Source organism: Pieris brassicae, chromosome Z (genome assembly GCF_905147105.1).
Source record: "Pieris brassicae chromosome Z, ilPieBrab1.1, whole genome shotgun sequence".
NCBI classification, from domain to species: Eukaryota; Metazoa; Arthropoda; class Insecta; order Lepidoptera; family Pieridae; genus Pieris; species Pieris brassicae.
This window is the reverse complement of record NC_059680.1, coordinates 9,695,764-9,705,955: the sequence shown is the minus strand read 5'-3', so window position 1 is coordinate 9,705,955 and position 10,192 is coordinate 9,695,764. Positions and strand designations below refer to the sequence as shown.

The 10,192-nt window shown below is 31.7% G+C and overlaps 1 protein-coding gene across 2 annotated transcripts in view; it reads left to right on the top strand.

The window, feature by feature from the left end:
• The first annotated feature begins 374 nt into the window (after positions 1-374).
• Positions 375-10,192, top strand: part of LOC123718415 (UNC93-like protein) — a 47,266-nt gene continuing 37,448 nt past the window's right edge. For both annotated transcript variants that reach the window (XM_045674861.1, XM_045674860.1), the window contains exon 1: positions 375-607. The gene's annotated coding sequence lies outside the window, so the exon portion shown is untranslated. The remainder of the gene's footprint in view (positions 608-10,192) is intronic.

Here is a 10,192-nt window from a genome sequence, read left to right as displayed (position 1 = left end):
TTATCAACCCTTTTGTGAGTCTATTTTGAGCAGATATTTCCACTAACTTTTAATTATATTTAAGTAGGTAATTGTGTATAATTTTATGATAACATTCCTCCGTATCTTAAGTCACTAGGTAAATGTATCGTGACTGAATCAACCTTATGTTTATTGCTGTACATAGATTACCAGATGATGTGGATAAGCATGAAGATCTGAATAGAAGATATAGTACGTTCTTTCGATAAGATATTGCCTACGCCTGCTTTACGTGAGAGTAGCAGTATCACGTTTCAGCGTTGCGGAGATAAGTGAGGGCTGCAGCGAAGTCGCAGGCTCCGCTGGCGCTGACCGCGGGGTGCGCCTGAGCCGCTACATAAACTGGTCCCCGCGCCGCCCGGCCTTCAGTCTTACTTGCAACTTGTTACCGTTAACACGCCTTGTTATTACACACTCTCGCTTCATCGAGCGTCAACACGCGATAGTGCCTAACAAGTTGCGCGCCCTTTCTCTCACGCAGTGTAATCGTGCTTTGGTACGTGAATACAAAACCGGACTACTCTCCTGACACGAGACACCGCAAAGGAATCCACAGCGATTCGGAACTCTCACATATTTTTTAGGGGTAAGTGTTTTTTGTATAATAATTATTTGTGTATGCAAACACGCGATTGTATCTGCTTTGCGATATCGATTACGACCGCGGGAGGTCTGACGGTGTTTTTAGATCGCGTAGGTTGCAATAATTTACAGATTGTGACGTTTTACGACCCTTTCTTTTATCCAGCCGCGAGTTATGTCGACGCTGTACGTACTCCTAAGGTTAACAGCTTTGATAGTATTTGTAAATATTCACGCTGCAAAAGCCAATGGACGTGGATTGCGGTTGAAATCGATTTTATTTTTCTCGCGAGAGATATTCGAGTTCATTTTACATGCCTCACTGTTTAAAACGGAGCTTGATTCGTTGCGTATGTTTGATTCTTTTGTTCGAACGTTGTTCACTGACAGGTAGATATGGAAAAATAAAAATATAATACACTTAGTGAACCGTGAATTTTTTTGATAATTATAATATAACAACATGTGTACCTCTGCGTAGCACCATATAAATATTTTGATTACCAAATTTATATTGGATATGAAATATATTTATTAAGTATAGCGTCAATGCTTAACGTACAGTAAATATATACTAAAATGACCAAAGGACGATAATACGAAATTTGCAAATATTTCCTGGAATATTAAATGTTTTGTATGTAATGCTATATTATTTTAGTATTAACGGGTAGGAACACGAAACCGTTGACAAAAAAAACATATTTATTATTAAATAGGAAAATCTAAGTATTTGCATTAAGAATAATATACATACTTAAATCTTAATTAGATGTTAATGATCTCGAGCTAAAAAATCTTATACTTTGACGGTAAACGAAAAAATCGAAAAGAGTCCTTTAACATTGTCTTCGCAAATTTTTCCTTATACACAATATTTTTTTCCTAGAAATGATACGTATTTAAAATTATAAATATATAAAGCAAAATTATACTTTTCTAGTAAAGTAACAATTCAACTGCCATTTAGTTAATTCGTTTATATAATTTGCTTATTTATTACATTTTTATAACGATTACTTCACAATTTATTTATTTTATTTACAATTTTACTAAGAAACTAATACAATTTATATTGATAAATATATGAGTCTGGAACTTGATTGACGATAAGTATTAGTCTTTTAATTAAACTAAGTTATATGATTCAACGAATCTTTGCGTGTGACCTCGTAGATTACAAAATTTAATTTGATAGTACTAGAGTAGTATAAATTCGTAAGTTTGATTGATACATCACAAATAGATTTTAATAATATCCCAAATTTGTTTTTTTTTTAACTTAACTATCTATATGGTTTATCTTTATTTTGACAGCCTTTATACATATTATACTGACATATAAAGTACAAAATTAATTTAAATAATAAAGCATATAAATATATAAAAATACTCTAATAAAAAGATGATATTAGAAAAAAAGGAATTTTGTCATAGTTTCGATAAAGGCATAGACATAGATATATACATATGAACTCCATATACGTTTAAAAATTAATATAAATAAAAAGTATTTGTTACCATGCATATATTTTACATACGAACTAAGTATTAAGTGAACATAATTTTAATACTATTTTAAATGTTTTGAGTTTGAAAGAATTTCTCTATGTGATTATTTTTATCTGTAACATATAATATGGAATGTAAGTCTTTGATATTGTAACAAAGGCATTATTATATAGTACAATGAAAGTGTCGTTTACGGCAGTGCTTTAAGTGCAATTTTACTTTCGCACATAAAGAATAATAATATTTCTGTATAAATAAATTGATTGCATTATTTTTCCGTAACGCATCGGTGATTAGGGCGTCCGTTTTTAAGGTTTTTCCGAGTTATATAAAATATTATGTTAGCTCCATCAGTCCGCTTGAAAGACAAATTCGCGTTCTTACGAAAATCTGATAGGAATTTTTAGAATCTGAAGAAACCGTTTTCATTTATAAGATATAGTATAATAAGGTGCAATACAAAGCACGATTCTGTCATTGATGTATCTTTGTATTTTGTAAGCTAGTGTAGATTACAATTTTGAATGTATATTCAACTTACACATATATTTCGGTTGTAGAAGCACATTTATTTGGTAGGAAGAACCGAATGAGTACTTTCTAAACAGTGTTATTAGATTTTTTACGAATAGATGTTTAGCATTTTTAAGGATCAACATAATAAAAGCGATCGTAAATTGCTTTATGAGAATGGGTTGGGCATTTTGAATTTTTATAATAAAGGAAACTCTATAATAGTTATCACTACAATAAAATAACTAAGATAACAATCGTTGGCAATTATGCCTAATGCAAAAATACCAATAAACGTTTATTTATAAAGCGTGAAACTAGATATAACTGGTTAGATGCAGATTACGCTCTAGGCGCTCGTCTATGGATGTTAGGAAACTCAACGGTTTATTACATAACGATTACGTTGTGAATTTTTTTTAAATATTAAAACAATACCTGATTGTGATTAGCCTTCAATTAGGCGGCCTATTTCCAATCCTGTTATCCCTTAATCCCCAATCAACTATGCTGAAGAAAGAAGAAGATGAAGAAAACATTGTGAGGAAAGTTGCATGTCTTAGACTACCACTAAAGAAACAGACGAAAAAATCCACCTTCTGCCCCATGCAAGAGTAGTTCTAGTTTTGGGTGCCCTGAGGCCCTACAAAAGGTCTCACTGTATTGGTATATAAGCGATCTATATTGGTCTTTTTTACAATATAAACACACAAATTTGTGTACTGTTTTTCATCTGGAATTCTATATGGGGCGGATGTCTAGTTACGAGACTTACCATATATATTTCTAAATATAGTTACTGATTAAAATCCATTGGAAACGTTTAAATTTGCATAAATCACTTGTTAAAATCGAGTTCCGTGCGTGTAGATAAGCTTTTAAATGGGCACATAATTTACAAATAGTCTTGTTAAGTATTTTATAATTAACGGGAGTTGTTATGATTAGATTACGGAGAGTGTATCTCATTATGAGTAAGTATTCGGGTAAAAAGAAATCACCATTACGTTAAAAAAAGTTAGAATTTTAAATTATATTTACGGAATATGAAAAAAACATCAAATTGTTTGTAATAAAGCCCTCGTTCTGGTTAGCTCGATACGATTTTTTATTTATTTTTTACGGGTTAACAATGTCTCTGATTGGACACATTTATATTTTCATAAATCAAAAGTAAGATAAGACCTTACTGCTTTGACTAACAATTTTGTAAAATAAAGACATATATCCCCTTTGGCCCATGTAATTTTCAATTGATGCAAGTAAATGATTATATAATATTGACGCTTCATTTATGTCGACCGCCACCTTGCCCTCGTGTTAGGCGATAATGTTACAAGGAGGAAGTATTGGGATTGGTTCCCATATAGTGCTTACGTACCAGTCATCTCATAATGACTTTTATTCAAATACACTTTTCCGCTGTACGGCTAGCGTGTTTCTGAACCTTTAGTCTCTTAAGAATCCTGGTCCTTAGCAAGTTTGTCCCACCACTTGGTGATTACATTTGTAACGGTTTTTTTATTCGTTTTGTCACTGGGTTAGACTTTAATGAGCACTTTTGATACGATTCTCTTTGGATAAAATCAAATTTTAGTAATTATTTTATTAACATTTACACAGTAATATAAACACATTCCTTCTTACCACATCGAGACAAGCTAAAAGTTACATTCCCGGAAAAAATAAGTTTATTTCATAAGACTATGTAAAGCTCAATCTATCCAACCCAGTGTTAGCTAAGTTAACCTATTGCTATACGAGAGACACTTAGGTTAATAAAATTATAATAATAAATTCAGTGAAGTACTTCGAATAGTATCGTAATAGTATGAAGTATAAAATTGTTTTGCAAATCCACTCCCCTAAAGAAACTTAAACATTAGAACTACATTTCGTATTCATGTGATAGCGTTCGCAAATATCCAACTCTCTTTTGTAACGTTTAGTTCTGTCAACACATACATCAAACTGGACGCAATTAAATTCATTTCGAGAACTAACTTACCAAATATTACCTAATCTAAAATATCAGTTAACAATATCGATATATAATAAGTTAGGTCATACGTTTCAGAATAATTTCTATTACCAATGCAATTATTAATGTAATTTTCGAATTGCTATACATTCTTAAATATTTGTAATCAAGCTTGCTAGTAATATCTTGATATTACTTAACTTGCCCTAACTTGTAGGTCATTGAACTATTTATAAGACGATCAAGTTTTTAAGTCTGTCTACGTAATTAATGATTTTAAGGCATTCATTGAAGCCGACACGAGTCCATGAATATGGTCATTTTATACATATATTTATTTTGTATATTAGTTGTCGCATTAACGTAGAATTTAAAAGATAAAATGTTTAAGAATTACACATAAGTTTGTTAGAATATTATTTGTAGTCCATCTGATCCGTGGGGTTACCTGACGTATAACTACGTTACTTTAATTTCTATCGAAACTAATAGGTTTTTGTAGCTTATAACTGCAACGAAATAGATTTAGTATTTCCATGCGACTGTAAATGTTGGTCTTATAGAGTCGGTTGAAAGTATACCGAAACAATAATTAGTTCCGAGGAACACAGAACTTGTAACTCGCCTTCAAGTTGTTGATAAGTCCCAGCTCATTAGGCAAAATAATCACTGTCCTCATTAACTAAATAAGATTGTATGTTTACTTTTTAATGGTACTAGGCTACCGTTAGTAGCTCGTTTGTGAAGGGGACAAAGAGGACGTAAATTATTATGATATTTCCCACTATGTTACAATGTGAGAATTAACTTAATGTTAGACGTATGTATTTTATAAGGAATATTTTTGTACGCTCGTCTTTAAACATAAATTACAAACGAATTTTGTCCATTTTTTTTGGGAAGATACTTTTGCATTTATATTTTCTAAAATATATAATATATTAATTAAAAATCTATTTTTTCTATTATGAGTTTGACTTATTCTCACCAGTTTTTATATGAAAATGACTTGAAAAGCTACCCCGAAATACAACCCGATTTACGAACGAAAACAAAATTTCCAAGAGCGTGATTGTCTTAACTTACACATAGCATGGGTTTTAAAGATACGAAACGCCAGCATCACAAATGAATTCTTTACGAAAACTTAACAACCTATACTACAACAAACATTTCTTGTAAATCGAACAACAATTGATTTATTTAAATATTAAACCTCGTGACCTCCAAAAAGTACATTTAGGTCGTCGATTTGAAGATGCAAATTAATATACGGTTCCTTTCATTAGTCAAAAGCATCAGATGAACGATTGTAGCCTTTGGAGAACTGAAGCAGAACAAGGTTTAACGGGAGTTTATCTAGGTCATACTGACCGGATTTTGAAGACGATGTATTTATATTTGTCGTTAAACATTTCTCGCGTAGGTGGATTAAGCGACATGTTCCTTGATGTATCACTTTTAATTTGTTGTGAGAAAGTTCCCTTATTTTTATGCTTTCTATATATTTGCGTTTGTCAATAAAACTTCTTATCTAAGTAAAAATATTTTAGCCTAGTTAGGACGAGTCTCAACCCTGAGATCGTGTGCTCGATGGGATTTCTCTCTTTGTTCGTAAACACTAACAGGTACTTGACAAACATTGTGAATGTTACTCATGTTATTGTCTTACCTTCTACGTGACTTATCTCGTCGAATTTGGGCACACACTTGTCGTAAGGTTATTCAAAATATCATTTTGATGTTAGAGGGATACCTAGTACCTATTATAATTAGTAACAAATCGTTTTAAAAACGTATTATCCAATAATTGCGCGAATACCGAATTTCATAAATTATTTTAAAGGTAATAAAGTCTTTATCATAATTTTCCTAGCCGGTAAGTGTATAGTTCAAAATAAATAGTACAATGAAAATTCATTTAAACACTTATTTTATTATTTCTCTAACAAAACTGTGTTTTGAGATAACGGTTTGGAAGAGCCGATTCCGCATTTTCACCGAGGATATGGAAATATATGATGCGATGAAAAGTATCATCAGCCAAGCTGTTTCAGACCTTCGTGATAAATTATTCGAAACCTTATATTGAAAATTATGTCGAGGGCGCAACATAGGGACAACAACTATGTTAATAAAATTAAAGATTCTTAATTTCTTATTCTCCATGTACCGTTTGGAATGCGTATTCTTGGAAACACAAAGGCACAAAGCTGACGGAGCAGTCTTGATGAGAGATTGAAGTGATCAATAGACAGATGTAATGCAGTGTGCCAATTGAGCAACTTGTTTTTGGTGTGTACAACAGAAATTAAAATATATTGAATTCAATTTGGTAACAATATACAATTATGAACGCAAATAAAGGAAATAACCTAGAAATTACAACATAGCTATAATTTTTGTTATATTATATAGTTTTCAGACAAAGGTGTGAAGAGTAAATCCTTAAAAACGTTTAACATAATATCAGAAATTCAAAAAAAAATTAAGTTTATATTGAACTGGTACATTGTTTGCATAATATAAAAAATAGACATATTTTTTCTATGACATTCTGACCCCTTAAACAAACAGAAACTAAAACAATATATCAACCTGCCTCTCTGTGTCTTTTTCTAAATAATTAATACCTTCATAATATGTGTTATCGTACCAGAGAATTGACATTCATTAAAGGTCCGCCGTGCATGCGTCGATAAAGGCGATGATTCCAGTGGGCAATAATTATAGTTCAATTTATTTGTGTGGCAATTGCTTTCACGCACGTGGCGCGCAACGTTGATAAACAAACCACATTGACAATGAGTGACGGTTCTGAACGCACCTAAGAATTCAAACAATAATATAATTTATTAATATATTAAGTATTATAATTTGAAATGTTAGCCGCGTTCTAAAGGTGCTTTAAGTTTTCGATTTCGTTGTTCAGATAGTGTTTGATTTGGTTTTAAGTTTGGTATAATTTCAATGGATATATAAATAAGATATCACCGATTCATTATATTAAATTAGTATGGTTAATTCAGTGGCCTAAGTATCCAAGGTAGATGGAAATTTGAGAACGGCCCCAACAGTGATAGATCGTATGGTGGGAACAAGGCTCCACTGTTCCATACCTCATCTAGAGGAAATGTTGGCGGGTCGAGGGCTTTTAGTATGTATGCACTGTTCGCCTAAACTGTCATCCCCAAGCAGATGCGTCGAGGCCTGGCCTGCAGTATATTATTGTTATGTCTAAATGATATAGTTATATATTAATCTTCCATATTGTTTGAATGAATATTAACATTCATAATATTCTCTACAAATACTCCTCTTAAATGTCATCCGTTAAAATTAAATCATCAAATTTACGGATTGTTCACATCACTTAATGCATATTATAAATTGTCTGCTAATCTCAACGACAATGGACATTTGTTTATGCTAAAATATCGGCGCAAGCGACGCTAAATTATGGAGCTAATATTAAACATGTATAAGATGAAAATATGTCCGTTCTTAAAAGTTAAGTGTCGGTACACGAAAGAGACACATGTGTGTGTGTCTTGAAGTAACGGGTAAATTTTCGGAGATTTTACTTCTAACTTACGTTTACATTAAACATTCCCGAAGGAATATCGACGTCAAATGAATTGTGGTTTAATTGTTTTTGATATATACACTTAAAATGTTCAAATAATGTAACGTATTGGTAGGGAAATCCGTCAATTAATTCTTTTAAATTAGAATTAACAGTTCGAGTCAGAAGGAAAACTGTTTTTTTTTATAATATAGAACTTTAATTAAACTAAAATATTATTTTAATACAATTGTAAAATTCCTACTGTATGTACGACTCCTCGTTACGAGGTTAGCCACTAAGCCTATATGCTATAAGCATATATGCTATATATGCATTACTATGACTTTTTATGTTTAATAGATAAAAAAATATGCAATGATTACAAAGAATCAATCAATATTCATGACGTAGCTGTCCACTGTTTGTACAGGTGCTTCTTATAAGTATGAAATAATATCATTACATATCGTTTATCTTAAATAAAACTATAATACACTCACAATTTGTTCAAAAAGGGCTAATGGCACTATAACTGTATTGGTTTCGATATTATTTATTTTTCTTATTTGGCATATAGGTGGTCAGCCTTCTGGCCACACGCAGTGGTCTTCTTATGACTAATGCAGGCCAGTTTCGAAAAGTTCGAACCTACGACCCCAGGGTTAAGACGCACGTTCAAGCCACAAGGCACTGCATTATATATACAAAACCCATTTATAAAAATATGTTTAATGAAAGTAAGCCTGGAACTTAGATTTTATTTTACCCCTAAAATTAAATCTACTATGTGGTGTCTATGTGGCGGTTATAACAATTGTATAGTAGTAATTAGTAACGAGAGTATGTATTTTATATGAAGTGAAATACATAATACTCAAACCATTCTCAGGCCCCCACGATTGTCTTACCGCAATCCGCTCCTTTGTTTATAAATGCTAATTCTATAGGTGCATAATAAATGTCTCAAGACAATTATAAACTGTCATCGTATTGGCTAGATCAGCTAAGGTCACGACAAATCTTAATTAATTCTATGAACTTGGCATTTAAAATATATAAGGAATTATCCCTAACAGTTAATAGAATTGAATTCTTCGAAATAATTTGAATATTATAAACTTTACATGTTGTAAGCGAATTTAAGCAAACCTTTTTACTTGCATAGACTCATTTGTTAAAAGTCAGTTTAATATTTTATAGCGTAGTATTAAGAGTTGACAGTTGTAAAGACCTCAATAAGTTTACTGTAGATTTAATCAGGCGCTGAGAAGCGACACTAATGCGACATAAATTTATACATTTGATTAGAATAATCAATCGACTATTTGAGATAGTTTAATTGTCAGACCACTGGTGATAATGGTGATTATAAAGATTACTTAGAAATAGATAATATAAAAACTGCCGCAGAACTTATTTTATTTTGGACAACCTGTATAAAATAGCGCAGTAACTGCCCAGCGCAAACAAACAAACGTTGTGTGAAGTGCAGATTATAATTGTGACCGAGAAATCTTGGCCTAATTTTTAAATTATTAAATAATTTTATAGGTATATAATCTACTTACAATCTTTTACAATTTTATTGTTGTGTTTGTGAACAAAATAATATTGGATTGCATCACATTGGAGAGCTAAATGATTCCGCGGGTTCAAACTTATAATGGCCTATTATGTCATTACAGTTATGATTTTGATATTTTATTCAACGGTAACCTGATTGCTTTACGGTACATCGCGTGCCAGAACTAATTTTAGAAGAGACACATTCAAAGGTCCTTTGGTAGTATGTGTGTATCACAATCGTATGCTGTGCATAATAATGTTAGCAATTGGTAGCTAAATAAAAATGACAACTAACACATAAATTTGCTTTACTATGTGCTTTATAAACCAAATAAAATTAGAGTAACGTAGATTTTGTTTTTCGATGTGTGCAATTAACACTACCGGATTTGACGTATCGAAATCAGAGCAAAATCTTGACTCTTAGACACAAAATCTACGAGGCTCAC